Source organism: Gekko japonicus, unplaced genomic scaffold, assembly GCF_001447785.1.
Source record: "Gekko japonicus isolate JY-2015 unplaced genomic scaffold, Gekko_japonicus_V1.1 scaffold1589, whole genome shotgun sequence".
NCBI lineage: Eukaryota > Metazoa > Chordata > Lepidosauria > Squamata > Gekkonidae > Gekko > Gekko japonicus.
In genome coordinates this window covers 103,511-125,021 of record NW_015172603.1, presented here as the reverse complement: position 1 = coordinate 125,021, position 21,511 = coordinate 103,511, and the positions used below count along the sequence as shown (strand labels likewise).

Sequence of the window (21,511 nt, the reverse complement as noted above, 5' to 3'; positions counted from 1 at the left end):
AACTAAAGCTTTGTAGAGGACCTGAATCTGAAATGACAACATAAGTTTTTGCAGCGAACACCCCTAGTCTGTTCTTTTCAGAATTCAAGTGAGAACAAGACCAACCACACACAAACAGACACCTGGTTAGATTTATGGATTAAGCTGATTCTTTCAGTACAATAGCACATTACACTGCCTTTGGCAAAACTAATAAAAGCATGTAAAATGCATCATATTACCTCATCCACTGGAATTACTCATACTAATTAAAGCTACAGCATGAGCAGCCAGTCACTTCAGTGGTAGAATGTCTGGTCTTCTCCAGGATGGCAGGAAGCCAGCTAGCACCAATGGTTGTGCCTCGTTTACTCCTTTTTCTTTTCTTTCAGGTTCAATCATTTTATTGCTCATAGACCAATAGGTCATAAGCAGATATACAAAATATAATACATGCAATGGAGTACATACAAAATATAATACATGCAATGGAGTACAACATAATTATAATTTACAGTTTAAAGTTAAAGGTAAAGGTTCCCTTGCTCGAGTCCGACTCTAGGGTTGCGGTGCTCATCTCCGTTTCAAAGCCGAAGAGCCAGCGCTGTCCGAAGACGTTTCCGTGGTCATTTGGCCGGCATGACTAAACACCAAGGTGCACGGAACGCTGTTACCTTCCCACCGAAGTGGTACCTATTTATCTACTTGCAATTTCTTGCTTTCGAACTGCTAGGTTGGCAGGAGCTGGAACTAGAGATGGGAGCTCACCCCGTCTTGCGGCACCCGGGTCTCGAACTGCTGAACTACTGACCTTCAACAGCCTGCAGTTCAGCGTCTTAACCACTTGAGCCACCGCAGTTTATAGTTTACAGTTTCACAAATTTGCAGATTAGTTTACTAAATATACATTAATGACTTAAAAAAGGGCAAAATCAGTTCATTTAATTCCACCCAAAGTTACAGATAAAAACTTTGCCACTACCAGTGTCACATTTGGATCTATATCAGCTAAGAGATTAGCTACAAGTTCCTGATTAGTAGCAGGGCCCAATTTTTGAATGTACACTGAGATCCATCTGTCGCGAGCCATATTGTATTCCTTACAATTAATGAAAAAGTGCTAAATTGTATCCAAATCGCCTGAATTACAGTTGCAAAGTAGTTCTGAAAAAGGAGTCCCTAGAAATCTACCTGTCAGTTCCCTAAGGGGCAAATCTTGCCTTGGAAAACAATATTCTATATTTGGGGACCGTCAAAGATTTACAGTAAGATGGCAAAAATTCCAGGATTGAAAGACCTAAATAATACAAAGAACAGACCCTTCGGGCTCGGCAACTTCTACTCCATTTGTCCAAGTGTAACACACTAGATTTAATATACTTCTGCGCAGAAGGATAGTCTGTTTGATTGAAAATTTCAGGGGGCCTCATTACTCCTATGGCTGCCAGCCTCCAGGTGGGGATTATACAGACATGAGATCATGGGATAGGTTGTAAATAAACAACAAAAAACCCCAGCTGAGATATTATTATGTAATCTGTTCAATAATTATTCAATAATTATTATCAATAACTATGAAGCCACGGAATCCATGACAATTGATCAGATATTTGGAATAATTTACCTCTATGTCAAAGAAGGACTGTGTTAAGCTACTTTGAGCTGTATTATTCAGAGGAACTTTGAGCACTTTACAACATTTACAAGGACACTTTAAATATCCAGTTTTCAGTCACAACGTAGCAAATAACTTTTTATGACACGTAGGTGTGTTTTGAAAGCCAGTGTGATGTAGTGGTTAGAGTGCTGGGCTAGGACATGGGAGAACCAGGTTCGAATCCCCACTCTGCCATGGAAGTTTGCTGGATGACCTTGGGCCGGTCACACACTTTTAATCTAATCTACCTTACAGGGCTGTTGTGAGGATAAAATGGAGGCAAGGAGAACAATGTAAGGTGTTTTGGATCCCCACTGGGAAGAAAGGCAGGATATAAATGAAATAAATAAAAAACAATAAGTAGCATTTCACTTGGAAAGCTTCCTTTTCCTAGCGATAGACCTCTGACCTTTGAGTTCATGAGCCAAATTCTGACTTGATTTCTTTACTTACAACATTTATTAGCCACCTTTCTTCCATATGCAGCTCAAGGCGGCTTACAACATAAATAAAACCAATACAATAAAATACATTAAAAATAACCCCCAGGACTTAAAATCACAAATCAGGACTATTAGTAAACTTAAGCAAATGCAGTCCGAAATAAAACTGTCTCCAACTGCCTCCTAAAGACTGGAGGAGAGGGGGCCTGATGCACCTCCATGGGGGATTGTTCCATAATCATGGAGTTCCAACTGGGAAAGGCCCCTTCTCCTGTACCTACCAAGTGAGCTTCTTTGGTTGATGGGGCAGTTAGGAGGGCCTCCCCCTGTGATCTTGGGTCTGAGATATGGGTTCTTGGACCCTACATTCCAGTAGGGTTGCCAGGTCTCACCTTGTTCCGGAGTGGGGGACTCCCGGATCGATCCTGGTACACGCACGTGCGCTGCATCCACATCACCAGGAAGTGACGTGACGATGCTGGGCACGCTGGGGGTGGGGCCACGACCATCCGAGGGAAAACCATAGAGTTTTCCCTCGGATGACTGTGGCCCCGCCCCCAGCGTGCCCAGCGAGGTCGCGTCACTTCCTGGTGTCGTGCACGTCGGGGTGGAGTTCCCCCCGGGGCCCGATCTGGTGGCGGTGGGGAACGGGCCTCTGGGGTGGGGGTTTCCCCACCCCCCGGGGGGACTTGGTAAGCCTACATTCCAGGGTTCTCATTTTACAAGTTTATATTCTATTTTTCATGTTCAGTGTTTTCAAATACATAGTATTACTGAACATTTCATGGCCATTTTGCATGTTAAGCAGAAGCAAATCCAGATTTGCCATCGAACTCCCAGAGTCCTCCTCTCCCAGATAACCCTGCTGCTCCTTTCCCCAATTCCCACAGCTTGAGAACGGCAGCCTTAATGCTTAAAAAAGGAATCTATAATTGCTCATTTAAACCTTTAACTTAACTTGAACATGTAGCAAAGTGCTGTCAATGCCAGGAAGCATTTATTATTATTTCAAGTCAATCAAATCTAGTGGTTCTTATGGCCACCCTTTCTCCAAGCACTTCAGAATGGAATACACCTTTTCCCATTTTGCCTTCTCTGAGTGGTTGGTTAGGCTGGGAGTGTGTGACTGGCTTATAGGGAAAGTGGGGATTTGAACTCAAGACTCCCATGTTCTAGTCTGACACACTAACCTCCACTCCGCATGGACTTTGGCCTAAAATTAATGATTATAGATTCCTAGAGCATACACATGTACACACGCACACAGACTGGATGCTGAGGTGTTCTGAATGAGAGTCTTGGTCCATCAAGGTCAGTATTCTACACTCAGTCTGGCAGCAGTTCTCCAGGGTGCTCTCAAGCAGAGGTCTTTCATATCACCTGCTTCCCAGTCCTTTCAACTGGAGATCCTGGGGAATTGAACATGGGACCGTCTGCATGCAAAGCAGATGCTCTACCAATGAGCCACAGCCCCTCCCCAACGTTTTACGCTGTTACTGAAAGGTGTGTGAAGATGATCCACGAAGCTTTCTCACCTCTACTATTCCAGTGGGATCCTCCAGACATCCAAGGCAAGCCCCACTTTTGCAAGTTAATATTTGTCTCTCCATGGTAGTTTATGAGGAAGGAGGTCCGAAGGTCCCAGCTGTGGGAAAACAATGCAGTATCGTGTGTGTGCTGAACATCTGTAATATAACGTAGAACACTTTTTGAGCTCTTGATAAAAATCAAACTTTTTTTTCCAGTTCTTTGATGGTGTTGCTCTTAGTTTGCAACCCCACTGCAATTTGCGTGATGGTCCATCACTTTTAGAGTATTGTTTCTCAAGATAACTTCATGGATAAACCAATCGGGTTCCTAAAATGTCATTGTTAGTCATTGTTAACCATAAGAAAAAGATGGATCTCATTGAGTTCTCCATTCCATTTCCGGTGCACGGCAGGGCCGTTTCTTCCTTTCTGTATCTCTACCCCTCTTTTCCCTTTTATGTTTTGCCGCTGGAAATATTAAACATGTTTACCTTAAACCATGGGTTAAGTAAGTTTCCCATGAGGAGCTATGTCTGTCTCCAGCTGTATTTTGACTGAGTTTTACCCAATGGGCCATTAAAATTGTTTGAAGCAAAGCTTTATCTTTTAAAAGACGAAATTTATAGCATTTTTGAAGAAGAGGAAAATGGGGTGTGTTTAGAATAAAACATTTTTATATGGGTGGGAGTACTGGGAGTGAAGAAGGCCATTTTTGCATGTTCCCTTTGAAGACCTCGGCTACTTTCTTCAGCAGATGTTGCTTGAATTTATTTCTGTGTCTTTCCTCTGCATTTGCAATAACAAGGAGGGTTTTCACTGTTGTAACTTGCTTGTTCAAACACTTTGGGTTGCTAGGGTTCCTGTTTCTGCTGAAATTGATTTAAGTCTTGCACATACTTCCAACTGCAAGTTACACTTGTGCAGAAGTTTGGAGTCACAGACCCCAAACTCACAATCCTGACCCCAACTGATGTATGTTTATGATTTTGCTATTGATGGATGTTTTGCTTCTAGATCTCATGATCCAAATCCAATTGTCGTTCTGTACAAGCATGATGTCATCAGGCAGCCATCTGATGGCTATCCCAGCACTTAGGGTGGAATTCACCACACCCCAGGCTTTTCCCATCATGGCCCTGGCTCTGTAGAATGGGCTCCCTGAAGAGGTGTGGGGGCCCCCTCCTCAGAGATCTTCAGGAGACACTGCAAGGCCTGCCTGTTTGTCAGAGATTTGAGGGGTTTAAATGGCAGGCATCTTTTAAGGGGGAGATTTGGGGATTGCTGTTTTATCTTTGGTTTTAGCTGGGAATGTTTTAACTATTATTGTAATCTGCCCTGATCCATGAGGAAAAGCGGTATATAAATGTTTTAATCAATGATAAAAATAAATAAATTAATTAAATCCACATTTAACTATCTAAAATCTTCTTTTAAAGAAGAAGGAGAGAAGAAGAAGAGATTGGATTTATACCCTGCCCTTCGCTTGAAGTCTCAGAGTGGCTTACAATCTCCTTCCCTTCCTCTCCCCACAACAGACACCCTGTGAGAGGTAGGTGAGGCTGAGAGAGCTCTGAAAGAACTGCTCTTGAGAGAACAACTCTGAAAGGACTGTGGCTTGCCCAAGGTCACCCAGCAGCTGCAGGTGGAGGAGTGGGTAATCAAACCCAGTTCTCCCAGATTAGAGTCCCCTCTCCTAATCACTACACCAAACTGGCTCAAATCAGGAGCAGCATGAGGGGCCCATTGGAACCAGAGGAAGTAAACAGGCAATTTTACACAAATAATTGATAATAATAGTATATAAGAAGGGCCAAGATGGGTAGCCATGTTTGTCTGGCTGTCTGCAGTAGAAAAGAGCAAGAGTCCAGGAGCACCTTAAAGATGAATGAAATTTGTGGCAGGGGATGAGCTTTCATGAGCCACTGCTCACTTCTTCTGCAGTGTCTCACAAAACCTCCTCCCCTGCCACAAATTTTGTTAGTCTTTAGGGTGCTTCTGGACACTTGCTCTTTTCTACTATTATATAAGAAATAATTGATAAAATACTGATGTTGTATTTTTATCCTACCCACGATATCCAGAACTATTTTAATACTCTTTCTCCACCTTTCATTTATACATAGTGTTACACGTGACACCCTTCCTTGAGGGGTAGCACTTACCTTTGGGAGGAGAGAGCACTTGGGAGAGTTGTGTCATTTTTACAGTATTTGTGTTATTTACAAATATTCACACAGATCACAGGCGGAGATAAAGATGGCCCTCCTATAGGGCAGCAGATCTGCTTTCCCCCAATGGATGATCCCCATAGAGAGAGATTCTGCTCTGCAAAGTGGTTCAGCCAACTAACTGCTCTGTATGACTCTCTCACTCTCTTTGTCTCTTGATGAGTCTAAACTGCTGCTTCTTCACATGTAGAGATACGCCATTGCAAACTTCCTTCAGCTAAATTTGAAATTTGCCTTCCTCTAGTGGTCAAACCCCCACCCTCGATCCCAGTTCTCCACCTTTAATGATTTGAGGAGCAGGAGAGAGAAAAAAGAAGGGACAGTGTCAATGGCGATGCTCTCAGCGTGTCGTCAATCACTGTAAGACCGTAGAAATTCCTACATCATCGCTTGAGAGTGACATCACATTCTCTCTCTTGGATCCAGGCCTACTGAGCAGCTGGCCACTGTGGCCAGCAATACCTTTTACCAGCTTCGACTCGTTTTACTGAGTCAGATCAATTGTCCACCAAACACTGTACTGGGCAACTTGAGTGGCAGTGGCTCTCCAGGCATCAGGCAGGGAAAGGTTTTCCCGGGGATCATCAGTGCAGAAAAGCATGTGCTTTCCCATTGAACTGTAGCTTCACTCCTGGTTTCATCCTTGTAACAACTTATTATGGGTGGCCTGAAGGAGAGTGGTTGGCCCAAGGTCATTCTGTGAGCTTAATAGCAGAATGGGAATTTGAACCTGAGCGTCCCTAGTTTATGTCCAATCCTGTACCTATCCACAACCACCTTGTGAATGAGGTAAAATGCATTCAGAATGGGGCACACACAGAGGACAGAAAGCAGGGAAAAGAGGTCATGATGGGCCTTTCATAACCCTTCCCATGAACTTGTGGAACAGCTGATTTATTACACTTGGAATGAACTACCCCTCAAATGGAATTTTTAAAAGGTCTCAAACGATAGGCACATCTATTAGACCATTCATGTTTAAGGGGCTTTGGGGTTTAGATTCTGCTGGTTGTGTCACTGGATAAAGAGTTATGCAATGAGAAGAAACTGTGATATTCTACTGCATATAGTTTTCCATACTTGCCTTTGGCATTGAAAGTGTAAACTTATCCTGCACAAGGAAATTTAAGCCTCCGGCTCCGATTCCTATCCTATATTTGCTCTCTCAGTCATAAAGTATCACATTGGCAGTTGCCTAAAATCATTTGCCATTCCAAGGGACTTGGAACAACAAAGTGAAATTATTCTGTTTTTTTAAAAAAGAAGCTTATCTCTCAATTATCTTGGTTTTGTCAGTTTGGGTTAGAGCATTAGTATTATTTTTAAAAATGCATATTTATATATATATATTAACAAAGTTCGTGAATATAAGCATTGTTCGTGGTATTTCTGTTTTGTGTTGCTGTGATTGATTTGCTTGCTTTATAATATGCTGGTTTTAAATTTCCTGGAATGCGGATCAAGTTTATAATCTAATTTGAAATTTATCCTTTGTGGATTCTGGTCCAAATCAGATAGGAGATAACATTTGATCCTGCATTTGTCGTGATGATATGCGAGACGTAAAAAAAAAAAATCCCAACATACGCACATACCCACCCTCATTTTGCTTGCTGCACTTGATATTTTAAAATGAATGTAAGGGTACTCTGGGAGTTCCCAGTTCCACGTGAACCCCTGAATCAGAGGATCAAGCTGTCATGTTCCCCCACAATGACACATTTTACATCTTCAGCTAGATGTTGCATTTATATATTATATTTTGACTTAGTGTCTCAGCATTTTGCAGTGAAACCAGAGTGCTTAATATCCATTTTTCCACATTATTTCGAGTGAATGCAGTTCCTGTCTGAAACCTACTATGAGACAGCACTGGAACCCACCAGGTAACTTTCTGAATGAAACATGAGCAATTTATAGTCCATTGGTCTATAATGCAAGGTAAGTAAATAGCCGTGAGGTGCTGCTTAACTGATTGCTCTCGTGTAATGCTGTGAATTGCCATCGTAGTTCATAATGCTACACAGCATTAAGGGCCCTGAGTTGGATAGCCCAGGCTAAGCTGATCTTATAAGATCTTGGAAGCTAAGCAGGGTCAGCCCTTGTTAGCATTTGGATAGGAGGTCACTAAAAATACCAGGGTCACTAGGCAGAGGCAGGCAATGGCATACCATCTCTGAACATCTCTTGCCTTGAAAACCCTATGGTATTGCCATGAGTTGGTTGCGACTTGATGGCAGAAAAACAAACAGAGCATTAGAGATGTTGCATTGTTGCAGAAACATGAGCCTGTCTAATAGTGCTAGTGTAACTGCAGAAAATATGTAGTTGGATCCCACCAGCTTTTTCTGGTGGTTCAAGTGGGAGGAAGGATTCCATTGGGGACTCAAAAAAAAAGAGACTTTGGATATCATTTGGACCTGTAATTATGCAAGCTACGCATGGCTGGTCTGAAGTGAGGAGGGTAATCAGCTGAACTTGAGCAGAAGAGGTAGGAGGGACTCAGCCACAGGAATCAGGTTCTGTTGGCAAAGAAGCACCCTATTGTTTAACCACCATAATTCGAAGCTAATAAAGCTGAAATATCTCAGACATGAATGCTCCTGACATTTCAGGCTCCTGTCCGATTAGGGGGGAAAGTTGCATGATTGGTGATGGTGGGAAAAAGTATTGTAAACAAAGAAATAGTGGTTGGGTTGGAGTCTTTTTAGAGTCTGTCATGCTCTTTGCATGGTGTGGGGCTGTGGCTTGGTGTCAGAGCAAATGGGGAAGGTCCCACATCCAGTCCCCAGCATCTCCAGTTAAAGGATCTAAGGTATCCATGTTCTGGGAGAAGCCGTTTCCTATCAAAGTCACTGGACAGCTGCTGCTAGTTAAGAGTAGAGAATGCTGCTGTAGAGACCAATGGTCTGACTCGGTATAATGCAGAGTCATATGCTTATAAATGTATTTATTCATTTGCTATCCATGGGTTGGATTTAAGCAACATTGCCTGGTAATGGAAGGTGAGCAATTAACTCCAAGTTTCCCCTTGCCACTCCAGATCTCTTCACTTTGATCCTCAGGGTCTCCTGCTCCCTAGGAGGATTTTGTGGATATCCATAGGCTGCAGTGGGAGGGGGGGGATGCAGGAAAGTCCCATTACAATGATGGAAAATACAGTATGGATATTAAATGAGAAGTTTAAAAGAAATTGGGAGATGAATTTAGGTTTGCCAGACTGCCCAGTGCAGTCAGGGGTCTCCTGCTTTTGGTTGCTCCCTCCCCAAATCACCCCTTTCTACCAGCAGGAACCCAGAAATCATTGTGATGTGCCTACAAAAACTAGAAATGATGTAGCACGTTGAGGACATTGGGGGGGGGTGACGCTCTGATTTTTGGGCAAAACTCTATGATTTGAAGCAAATTCTACCATAGAGTTTTGCCGAAAACCCAGGGCGTCACCCCCGATGTTCCTGACACCCCTACGTCACTTCCTGTTTTTGTATGCATGTTACGTCACTCCTCCCCACTCCCAGAAAGTCCCTCCCCCACTAGCGCAATGATTGGACCAGGCAACCCTAGATGAATTGGGTGGATTGACTAGAAACCTTACTGCAAGGAGTGATCACACCAGCTCAGTCTCTTTGCTCTTTACAGTACTGTCATAGCTGTCACTTTACCATTGTCAAAATCTACTGTGTTGCAATGGATAGTGGGTTGACTTCAAGTCACAGGCCACCGTTAAACAGAGTGGATGACCTTGGGTTGATTCCATCTAACCTACCTGATAGAATTATTATGAGGATGAAATTGGGGGGAGCCTCATGTAAAATTGTAAATGTAAAATTGGGGAGAGAACCTCATTCATGCTATTTTTTTTGCTCCTTGGAAGTACAGTAGGATTCAAATATGACAAAGTAAAAACAAAAGGCTTCTACGTGAGATTTTCTGGCCTGTATCCTCTTGGAGAAGCCTCCTAGAAGTGCTAAGTTTTGTAGGCAGGATTCTAATATTTTTGAATAAACAGACTTTGAATAGAGTTTTAGAATTTCTTCAGACCCCACACCTATTTGAATATAAAGTCACTCACCATCCTCATCACCTTCAATCCACCTACATTTAAACTCACTTAGCCCTTTAATTTTAAAACATTTATCTTCTGTTTGTTACCCATTGTGATCTGACAGGCCTAGGAGGGCAATGCCGCATTAAAACATCTGGGTTTGATTGTATACATTCTTTTAACTGCAGTCACTTTGATCAATTCCAGATGTTTGATAACTAAAATTACAATTGAATTGTTAATCGTTTTTGGCAAAGGCCAGTCTTAGACCCTATTCTTTAGAAGAAGGACTTTCGGGAAAGACATGAGTTGGAACATATTCTGTTCAAATACCCAGCTTCAAGTTGAAATGACCTCCACAGGTTAGTCTGTACATATGGTTTTGCAAAACTTTTGTTTACTTCAGAATTAGTTTCACAGATTGATATATGAATTCTGATGCAAAAAAATTTACTTTAATATATGAAACAATTAGCCATAATCCATATGCTCCATTGCAACATAACCTATATGTTGCATGAAGACCTGACAAACTCTTGTGCAGCTTATACTTTGTGTTAGAATTCAATGCACTGATTCTACTTCCCTAAAATGTAAAATTTGTAAAAATTATGAGTTTTGAAAAAGAGATGCCAAAAATACTCAAAAGCTGGCAATAAGGAAGAAGACTTTAAAGCAGAAGCACAATGATAATTGTAACAAGAGTACTATATTTAATTATCGGAACTTCACAGTGATTTTTTGATGCTCCAGTCACCTCCGTAATCTGTATAGTAATCATGTACAGAAAATCCACATTTATTATTCCCATATTACAGATTTGAACCAGTGACTTCCCAGTTTCCACTCTTAACATCATTGTAATTCAGAAAAAGAAGCCCAGTAGTGGTGATGGCCACAGAGAGATTATTTGCTTTCTTTAAATAGTAGAATAAGGTATATCCTTGACTGAAGAATGGTGCAATCCTTCTATCTGGGATGGTCGTCCTCTTCGACCAAGCACACAGCTTCGGGAGGGACGCACATGGAGTGGTGAGGGAGGTAGGGGACAGCTGCCCAGCCAGCCAGATCAGCCGAATCAACCCTGGCTATCAATGGGGTGACAGATTTCGCAGCCAGACTGCCCTCACAGTGGAAGGAGAGCTACTGTGTGTGGGGAGGAAAGCGTGTTTGTAGGCCCCAGAGGGAAGGGGGTCTTCCAAGATGATGCAATTCTTGCCCCAAATTTGTTGGCACTTTTTGCCCCTCCACGATCCTATACCCCCACCTACTCATGCAGAGATGTGGGAAGAACAGATGGAAGGTAAGAGATGAGAGAAGACTGTGCCGTCAGCAAGAAGTGGAGAGTGAGCTGTAGTTGTGGAATCCTCATAATGACCCCAATGCCGAAGGAGATGCTTTCAAAACACTGTTTGTGACCAGAGTTAACTATGATGCAACAGAATACAAACTGAGGTCGGAATCGGAAGTATATAAAAAATAATATATGTGGTGTACAATACGCATTCCAGCAAGCCCCATGGCTGTGCCTTCCTTGACTATGAACATGAGCGTGACATGCACTCGGCATACAAGCACGCCGATGGGAAAAAATTGATGGCAGGAGAGTGCTGGTGGGTGTGGAGAGAGGCCAGATGGTGAAAGGGTGGCATCCACACAGGTTTGGTGGTGGTCTTGGTGGGACCCAGTGGGGTGGTGTTGATGTCAACATCAGGCACTCAGGCTGGGATGACGTCTCCCATGACAATGAATGGGATCGGGATCCTGAACACAGGCATGATCACCGAGACCACAGCCAAGATTGGGACAAGGAATGGGAACGCCATCTCAGCTGAAACCAGACATGCAGCCGAGAGAAGGATGAACGGAAATGCAGCGGGGAATGCAGCAAGGATAAAGACCAAGAACACAAGCATCGTAGCTGTTCTTGGGACTGGAAAAGGGACTGTGACTGTGACAGAGACAAGAAGGAAGAGCTGCCTAAGGTGGCCAACACTCAGCTTGACGAGGCCACCCTTGGCAAGCTGGGCATAGATGGGCTGGAGGTGAAGCCTGGAGGGAAGGAGAAAGGTAGAGAAAGGGATTGAGACAGAGACAGGGACAGAGAGAGGCATTGGCGATACAGTCACCATGACAAAGACAGAGACAGGGATCAGGACAGAGATAGAGGTGAGTGGGGTGGGGAGAAACGGGAGGAGAGAGAGCAGGACAATGGCATGGGAGAGGCTCTGGAGGAGACCAGCCAGGATATGTTCCTGGACCAAGAATCCATACAGTCGGCTGATGGCTACTTGTCCACCGAGAATGGACACATGATGGAGCCCCCCAACTGAGCTTCCTTTTCCCATACTGTCTAGCCAGGTGAGTTCACCTAGGCAGTGAGGGTAAGTTTATTTCAGTTCCTCCTGTCCCAGCCCATTTCCTCTTAATGTATAATCTCCCCATAGTCCCTTGCATATTTGGATATTTTTCTTTAAAACAAGAATAAAGTGGTAGTAGCGTCAGTGATCTTTCAAAGAATTGAATACACATTAATGCATGAGGCTGCCTCATACCGAGTAAGACCACTGGTCCAACAAGGTCAGTATTGTCTACTCAGATTGACAGCAACTCTATAGGGTCTCAGGTAGAGGAGTTATTTTACATCACCTTATTCTTTTAACTGAAGATGCCAGGGATTGAACCTGGGTCCTCCTGCATGCCAAGCAGATGCTCTATCACTGAGCCACAGCCCCTCCAAGTGTATTTGCAGTAGATTGAAAACAGAACATATAAGAAGAAAGTACTTATGCATGCAACATTATCATATGTATGGAATTCTTTGTCATAAGATGGGGTGACAGCCACTAGCTTATATAGCTTTTAAAAGATTAGACAAACTCATGGAAGTCAGGTCTGCCAAAGGCTAATAGCCACCAGAACTAAAATACAGTTTCCATCTTCAGAGCCAGTATCTCTCTGATTACCAGATGCTGGGGACAAACAACAGGGGAGATGATTATCTTTGTAATAGGCTGCCTGTCATCTTCCCAGGGATATCGAAGCAGCCATTTTGGAGGCCTGGCTTGGAGGGACCCTTGGTCCAATTCAGCAAGCCAGTTGTTGTTTTCTCATCAGTGGCTTTTTTTCCAGCTAAAAAGAGCTGCAAATCCTGACTTGATATTTTAAAAATGAACAAAAAATGCTTATATGTTTCAAAGTAAATATTTCAGAATACAGATATTGTAGAACAAACACAATGCAAGTGTCTGTTGACAAGAAAAACCGCAGTCCCTGACAAGACAACAGAGCTGTGTACGCTTTCCTCCCATTTGTGGAATTTTCTCTCAGAAGGTAAAGAAAGAGATTAGAAGGGGGAAATCCATGTTTACCTTTGTTTCCCCATGAATAGATACATCAGTGATTGCCACTAGAAAACATTTTGTATGTAATTACATAGTAATGAATGGAAGTTAATACACATGTTCATTAAGTAGACAAATAATGTATCTGGGCCAGGTGCCTGTCTTCTTGTAAAGCAGTGTGCACATTGACTGTGCTATATATGTAATGAGACAGAAGGAGACAATGGCAAATTATTAACAATTCAGTCCTAAGCAGGGTTACACCCTTATCCCATTACTTCAATAGACTTTGATGGATGTTACTCTGCCTGGGATTGCACTGTAATATATCTCGTGGACCAGGCTGACTTGCACTGAAAAATGCATAGGGAAGAAAATGGAGAGTGCCAGTCATGAGCATACGTGAAAAGGTAAAACCACAGAGGGCTTGAGGAAAGCATGCAAAGAAGATGGAACCATTACTGTCCTCATCCAAATGCCTGGCGGAACATCTCTGCCTTACAGGCCCTGCAGAACTGCATCCAGTCCCACGGGGCATGGATGTTATTTGGCGGAGAGTTCCACCAGGTTGGAGCCAGAGCAGAAAATGCCCTGGCTCTGGTTGAGGACAGCCAGGTATCTCTCAGGCGGTGGACCACAACAGATTTTTACCTACTGAGTTCAATGCTTTCCTAGGTGTATACCAGGAGAGACGGTCCTGAAGATACGTGGGTCCCAGACGCAGGCCTTGAAGGTCAACACCAGAACCTTGAACCTGTTCTGTTGGTGAAAAAGCAATCCCCATTTGATCACTGACAAGGTTATGCTGGGATCATGGGAGCCTCACGGACAAAAGCCACATAGGATAGGATCACAGTGGAGATGGGAATTGGCTCAGGTCAGGCGGAAAAGCAGTAAGATCCAACCCCTTATCTGTAGGAAGAGAGTGATTCCCCCCAATAGCTGTAGATGCAGTTACTGGAGTAGACCCTTCTTGTCTTCCAAGGTACTCACTGGCTATTGCTTGCAACTTGTGGCCAATGTACCCCAGGATATTCAGGCAGCTGTCCCTGTCCAAGCTTACAGTCTTGGCATATATTATTTCTTTTGGCCTTGAGGAGGAAACAGATGGCTGAATGGATATATGGGAGGCAGCCTCCTGCTGCATGTAATAAGGGGTGCTCTGTGGTGTATATGCATGAGAGTGCAATCCAGGAGGGTGCCATTGATCCCTACACTGGTTTCATCGCAACATGTGTTGTTCATGTGTGTGTATAGATTGTGCCAGTCAACAGACTTGCCCCAAGTTTCTGGGAGATATGCATAGCCCTCTATAAATCTCCAAACACAACTGAGTTCTCTTCGCCTGGAAACTGGAACATAAGAAGGAAGGGAATGCTGAGTGTGAGAAAAGGAGGCAAGGAATTTTGAACCTGAGAAAGGCAAGATGAAGACATTGGAGGGCTTGACTGTAGTTGTTATGTTGATGTGTGCAAGAGAGATAAGAACAAAGTGACAGGCCCGGGTTGAGCTTCTGTAGGTAGGCGTGGAAATCAAGGCTTACAAGAGTGCTAAAAAAGAAAAGGGCTCACCTTTTACTGGGAGACTTCACCATTCTTTCAGAAAACAGCTAAACCTTTTAGTTGAAAGGGACAGGGAAATAATCTGATCAAGGGAGTGCTAAGTCTGCAGTGGAATGCTTCACAAAACTGGAGGAATGTGGTGCTAATGTGATAGCTTGTGTTACAAGCAAAGCATTAGCTGCTCAGACCATTGAGTAAGGTATGGCCTAGTGCAAATAGTTTCTTTGCTGCAAAGATGGGAAAGATTTATTAGTGGGGTTACATAAAACTGAAATTTTACCCTTTGGGGGAGAGGGAGAGAGAGAGAAAGAGAGAGTGTGTTGATATATTTTTCTTTATTTAACTTGGTTGACTTTGAAAATAAGGACTAGGAAAATGGCTTCAGGCAGATTTCTTCCAAAGCATGAACAAATCCAAATATGCACACCCCTAGGTCATGGCTCAAGCAAGGAAATATTTGGTATATCACAGATTTCTCAGCTTGGTTTAAGCACTCCTTTGCACCAGTTTCATCTGACCAGCTTCATAAAATGCTGGAGTCAGCGCTTTCTTTGGAACAGCATTTCCTGAAGTTATGACGTTTTCCTCTTGAATTAAATTCAGAGGCACTTTTTAAAACAAAAAATGAAGTTTTTATTATTAAGAATAAATAAATATTACAATAATATTTAAATCCTTTCAAAACATACATGTATCTGTCCTGGAACTGATTGTTGCAGAACATGACATAGCTTACTTCTGTATAAACCAGTTCATTTGAATACTAAATACATTGCACCTAACAAATTAGTTCTACCACTAATACATTTTGCAACATTTTATGATACTGTTGAGGGTGAATTAGACATCATCCATTTCACTGCGCTGCATAATTATGATGCTAAAAGTGGACTAAAAATAATCACAGAATTGGACTCCTCGACCAACTCTTTTACTTAACAGAATAAAATTATGTGGACTTCTATAATGCTTCATCATTAATTGATTCCATAACCATATGCCAAAAAGGTAGAGTTGGAGGACTGTTCTAAAAGATAAATCAACTTTACTTGCTTGACAACTCTAGCATGATTTCAAAGAGCTCATATTTTAGATTGATACAGTGTAAGATTCCATTGATACCCTCTGGGTGTAAATTCCCATTAAATCCATGGAAATTAAACCAGCAGAAACATTAACCTAAATCAATTCCCAATGCCCTCTCAAAATGGCCTGGTTAACAGTGCCATCCAAAACACAGTTACACTCCTCTGAGCCCATTGACTTCAATGGCTTTAGAAGGGTAAAACTCTGCTTAGCATGATACAGCTAGATCTCTTTCTTACTTGGATACACACTTCACTTTTATACCCCAACATCTGGATTTGATAGTCTAATCAGTACAGATCCCCTTAAATATAATGTCACTTGACAAAACAGGTGGGGTGAAAAGGATTGGGGCAAAGGGGGCTAGTTGCCCTTTCCTATACTGTTGGTGATCAAAATGGATTCCTCTGGCCTATCATTAGCCCAGGAAAAGGAGAGGGGGAGGGCAAGCAATCTTTTGTTGCCTGTATTTTTCCTTATTGGGGCTAATAAGCCTGGTTTCGATTAGGGACTTGGCATACAGAGAAGAATTAAGCCCATTCTTTCCCATTGCTTCAGCCTCCATCCATACTGGAGTCCCCAGTTGTGAAGTAAAAGAATTCTGCATGTGCAATACTAAACACTGCTGGGCCTCAGAGGGTACCCAGGCTCCGATATTTCAGTGTGAATCCTTGTTCTGGACATACCCCCTTCCAGGACAAGTAATTCTACTTCAGTGAAACTCATAGTGGATTGCAGAAATTGGGATGCTTGAACACCAACAACTTTGGCTCACGTGCCATTCGTCAGTTGGGAACAGGGCTCTGCTTTTTCAGTGGTTGGTTTGAGAGTTCCTTCAACTGTTCACGAGCACTTGGCAGGTTTCTCCTTCCTACCCGCGCAGTACAAAGCAATTGGCCTTTTGCACATGAGTATTCTCAGACTGTCGGATTGAATTCTGCTACCCCCCCTCCCCTCGCTGAGTGACTGCTCTGCTCAGCTGGCAATTGTTTAAATAGACACTTAAATCAGCTACCGAATATATAATTCAGTCATCATTAAATGCTGCCCGTGTTTTTTTTTTTTGGTCTAAGTAATCCCTACTGATGCTAATGTCTGCAGATTGGTTTGAATTGGCAGCCTCTTTGCACATGCGCAGCTGTGCAAAAACTGAATGCAAACCTGTTTGGCAGCCATGCAGAGCTCTACAGCACGTACTAAACAAATACAATGATCAGCGGGCATCTAACCAACATTTTCAAACACTGCAGATTTGACTGTCAAACATGCTCACGGAGAAATTCATAGCATTCCTTAAGTGCAAAGGATTTGCAATTCTGGTCAACCAAAACAGCCGCTTGACTATCATATGCCCTGGGCCACCTATCCCATGTGACCCACACAAACAATAATCAACATTTAGCCAGAATTTAATCTAGGTGCACCTTACAGTTTGGTGTAGTGGTTAAGTGCGCGGACTCTAATCTGGGAGAACCGGGTTTGATTCCCCACTCCTCCACTTGCACCTGCTGATGTGACCTTGGGTCAGTCACAAGCTCTGGCACAGCTGTCCTTGAAAAAGAGCCGTTTGTGTCAGAGTTCTCTCAGTCCCACCCACCTCACAGGGTGTCTGTTGCGGGGAGGGGAAGGGGAAGGAGTTTATAAGCCGCTCTGAGACTCCAAGTGAAGGGCGGGGTATAAATCCAATCTCTTCTTCTTCTTACAGACCAACAAAATTTTCAGGGTATGTAAGAGTCAAAGCTCCCTTCATCTTGTTGGTCTCTAAGGTGCTACACAGCGATCCACTGAAACAGTAATAAATGTATGAGTATAAATATAACCTTTTTACTAATTAGTGTGTGTGTTGTGCCATTGAGTTGCTTCTGACTTATGGTGACCCTATGAATGAATGCCTCCAAAATGTCCTATCGTTAACAAGCTTGCTCAGGTCTTGCAAACTGAGGGGCCTTGTGGCTTCCTTGATGGAGTCAATCCACCTCATGTTGGGTCCAGTGTTCCCTCTAAGCTGAGTTAGTGTGAGCTAGCTCACAGGTTTTTAGCCTCCAGCTCACACATTCCTGTCTTAGCTCAGGAAGGATGGCTCCAGAGCAAACTAATGTATGCAGTAGCCAAATCACTTGCTCACAACTTTAATGCCAGCAGCTCACAAAGTAGAATTTTTGCTCACAAGACTCCACAGTTTAGAGGGAACTTTGGAACTTGGGTCTTCCTCTTTTCCGGTCACCTTCAACGTTCCCTAGCATTATTGTCTTATCCAGTGACTCTTGTCTTCTTATGATGTGACCAAAGTACAATACCCTGAGCATATAGGGTTGTTTCTCACTGCCACTGCAGATCCTTTGTCAGCCCTTGTGTATCCAGAGTGAGGGGAGGAACAGGCAAGTCAGACTCATGACACAAAGCAGTGCGCAAGGTTTCAAGTACAGGACTCTGCTCCACTTGGCAAGATCGTATTTATTTGGAGTTTATCCCATCCCTCCTTCACAGAACTCAAGGAATAAAAACCTGTCTACAGCTAGTTACTAGGAATCACATGCTTTCATAGAAATGATAGAATCACAGAGTTGGAAGGGGCCATACAGGCCATCTAGTCCAACCCCCTGCTCAATGCAGGATCAGCCTAGAGCATCCCTGACAAGTCTTTGTCCAGCCGCTGCTTAAAGACTGCGCGTTACCCTGTTCTTCTCTTCCCTCCCTCCCTCCCCCACCTGTTTACCCACCTACCCTTTTCGTCCCTCTCATTTTTTAATAGTTTGTCTTCTCCTTACCATAGTTGTAGGATTGTTTGTTCGGTAATGTAACAAAAACCAAAATACAATGAGGCATCTCTCTCTGTTTCATAAAGGAATCTGCTTCCACAGAGCTTGTTAGTCAGAAGAAAACATTTGGAGGGAATTGGGTTTTGCTTCCCATTGTACCATGCTACACGAACAATATGATTTACTGTTACCCAAGAGGGCTGAGTGACATCATCGTTATTATACTATGTGAGAAAAGAATTGAGTTGGAATGGAAATATCTAATATTCTTATCACTCCTTTTTATATGAAGTACTAGTATTACATTAGGGGGAAAAAGGGAACTGAAACCTCCCTACCCGTGTTTTAAATTACAGTCTTACATGGGTGCATAGCACTGAGACCATTTGGCACAAATAATTGTTCTCTCTGAAACATGGCTGATAGCACCAGAACAAAAGCAAATAATATTTTGACATTTCTTTGCAGAATTCTCTGAAGTTGATTGCTGTCATTGAAATCTGTGTGCAGTATGTGCTAAGTGTAAGAAAGCAGGGAAGTAAAGCCTTCCAGAGCTTAATTGCAAACTGATTTAGAACAGTGTGATCTCAAAACAGCTGTGGTCCTAAATTTCTTGCTGTAGAACTGGATCAGGAAGGGGAAGCCCCTAGGAACAAGAGAATGCATGACGGCTCCCTACAATCCTTCTCAAAGATGTTCCTAACTCCGACTTGTAAAGCTTGTGACCATTCTGAATATAGCCAGCAAATCATACAGGGCCTACCAAGTTTTCAACAGTAACCTCTAATTTTCCAGACAAGTCCTCCTCCCAGAAGTGTATCAAGCCACAGGTGACCTGGCAGTGCCAACATACAAATTGCATTTGTGTTTGTGGGTCATAAGATTACTGAAGCAGTATCGTTGTCATTCCTCCCAGGTGCAGTCTATGGTTGCTTCACATTTCTCATGTGATCCATAAAGTTCCAACGTTACTGGAGATGTATGAAATGGAAGCACCCAGGGAGCAGCAATCATATACCTCCTATAATTACAATGCAGAAGAATATCATACAAATATGGTCCCACCTTCTAGCTCTGATCAGGTTGAAAGAAGAGTATGAGGGAGTTACAGAATGATAAAGCTGGAAGATGTCAAAAGATTCTCTCGTCTAACATGCACACACAAATTTTACAATGTGTGGCCATTTCCACAGCATCTTACTTTTAAATTTTTATTTACTTCCACAATACCCCACCTTTCTCCCCAACAAAGACCCCCAAACAGCTTACACCATTGTCCTCTCTTCCATTGGATCATCACAACAACCCTGTGAGGTAGGTTAGGCTGAGAATGTGTGACTGGCCCAAGGTCACCCAACAAACTTCTTATAGCAGAGTGAGGATTTCAACCTGGGTTTCTAGTCCAGTAGCCCAACAGCGGCTCTCACAGTATTGCAGTACCTTCCCACTATGTGCGTCTGGATAGGTCTCCTTTCCAAATCTGGTGGTCTGTGCAAAGAGTTTTCTGGTTCTGCTCTTCATTTGTTTTCTGAATGTTATTTCTGTTCTCAAGGTGGAAGATGAGCACACTCATGCACACTTTCTACCACACAGACACATTGAAATTATAAAGACAAGTAAGCGTTGTACAAAGTCAGGTGGATTTCCTCGATTTTTCCCTTTTTTGATCATACGTGGGGGAGGGCACGTGAAGCCAGGCTGAGGAATTCACACAGAGCCCAAGTGAGATGACCAATGTAGTTGGCACAGATAACAGAGAATCACAGAATCACAGAGTCGGAAGGGGCCATATAGGCCACCTAGTCCAACCCCCTGCTCAATGCAAGATCAGCCTAGAACATCCCTGACCATCATTGGAAGTAGCTGGAGCATTGTGATATTCTCAGAGACTTCCCCTGTTAGCATGACTGGTATTTTCCAAAAGTAGCCAAACCCAAAAGACAGACCTCCCAGTATCCAAACTCCGAAGACAACAAAACTGGGGCCAATATCAGTCCAATAATACACTCTTAACCATTAGTTATGTATGCTAATACAATTACTTTTATACTTGATTATAGTATCTAAGTATACAAAATATTCACAAGGTATACAACCTAATCATACAATATCTTAATGTTATACAATAACACGGTAATACAACAAAATATCAATTGCTGCCAACAACCAGAAGATACTAGTGGAATTCCAAAACATGTGCTGTTAACAGTCAAAAGAATGTAGAGCTTCTTGACAAAGCAGCCGGCTTATGCTTGGTTTCGTCTCTTAACTTCCTCAGAAGCCACTTAAGGTATTTTGTTGTATTACCGTGTTATTGTATAACATTAAGATATTGTATGATTAGGTTGTATACCTTGTGAATATTTTGTATACTTAGATACTATAATCAAGTATAAAAGTAATTGTATTAGCATACATAACTAATGTTTAAGAGTCTATTATTGGACTGATATTGGCCCCGGTTTTGTTGTCTTTGGTATTTTCCAAAGTCAGGACTACCCAGATTTGCCTCCTGTGTCTGCACACAAAATGCACACCTGCCTCACTCCTGGATTGTCTGGGGCTCTTGGAAGGATTGGCAACTTCCAGGTGAGGCCTAAAGATCTCCTGGAATTACAACTGGTCTCCAGATGACAAAGATCAGTTCCCTTGAAAAAAAATGGCTGCTTTGGAGGGTAGACTGTACGGCATTATACCCCACCGAGGCTCCTCCTCTCCCCAAACTCCTCCCTTACCAGGTTCCACCCCCACCCCACCCCCGATCTCCAGGGATTCCCTATCCCAGAGCTGGCAGCCCTGCATGGAAGAAAAGACACCATGGGTGAAATCCCATGAAAGCATGTGATACAAGCATGCTTGAAGTAAACGCTGATGAAGCT

The 21,511-nt window shown here is 42.9% G+C and overlaps 1 pseudogene; it reads left to right on the top strand.

Moving 5' to 3' along the window:
* Positions 1 to 11,084: 11,084 nt before the first annotated feature.
* Positions 11,085 to 12,214, top strand: LOC107119143 (annotated as a pseudogene).
* The last annotated feature ends 9,297 nt before the right edge of the window (positions 12,215 to 21,511 follow it).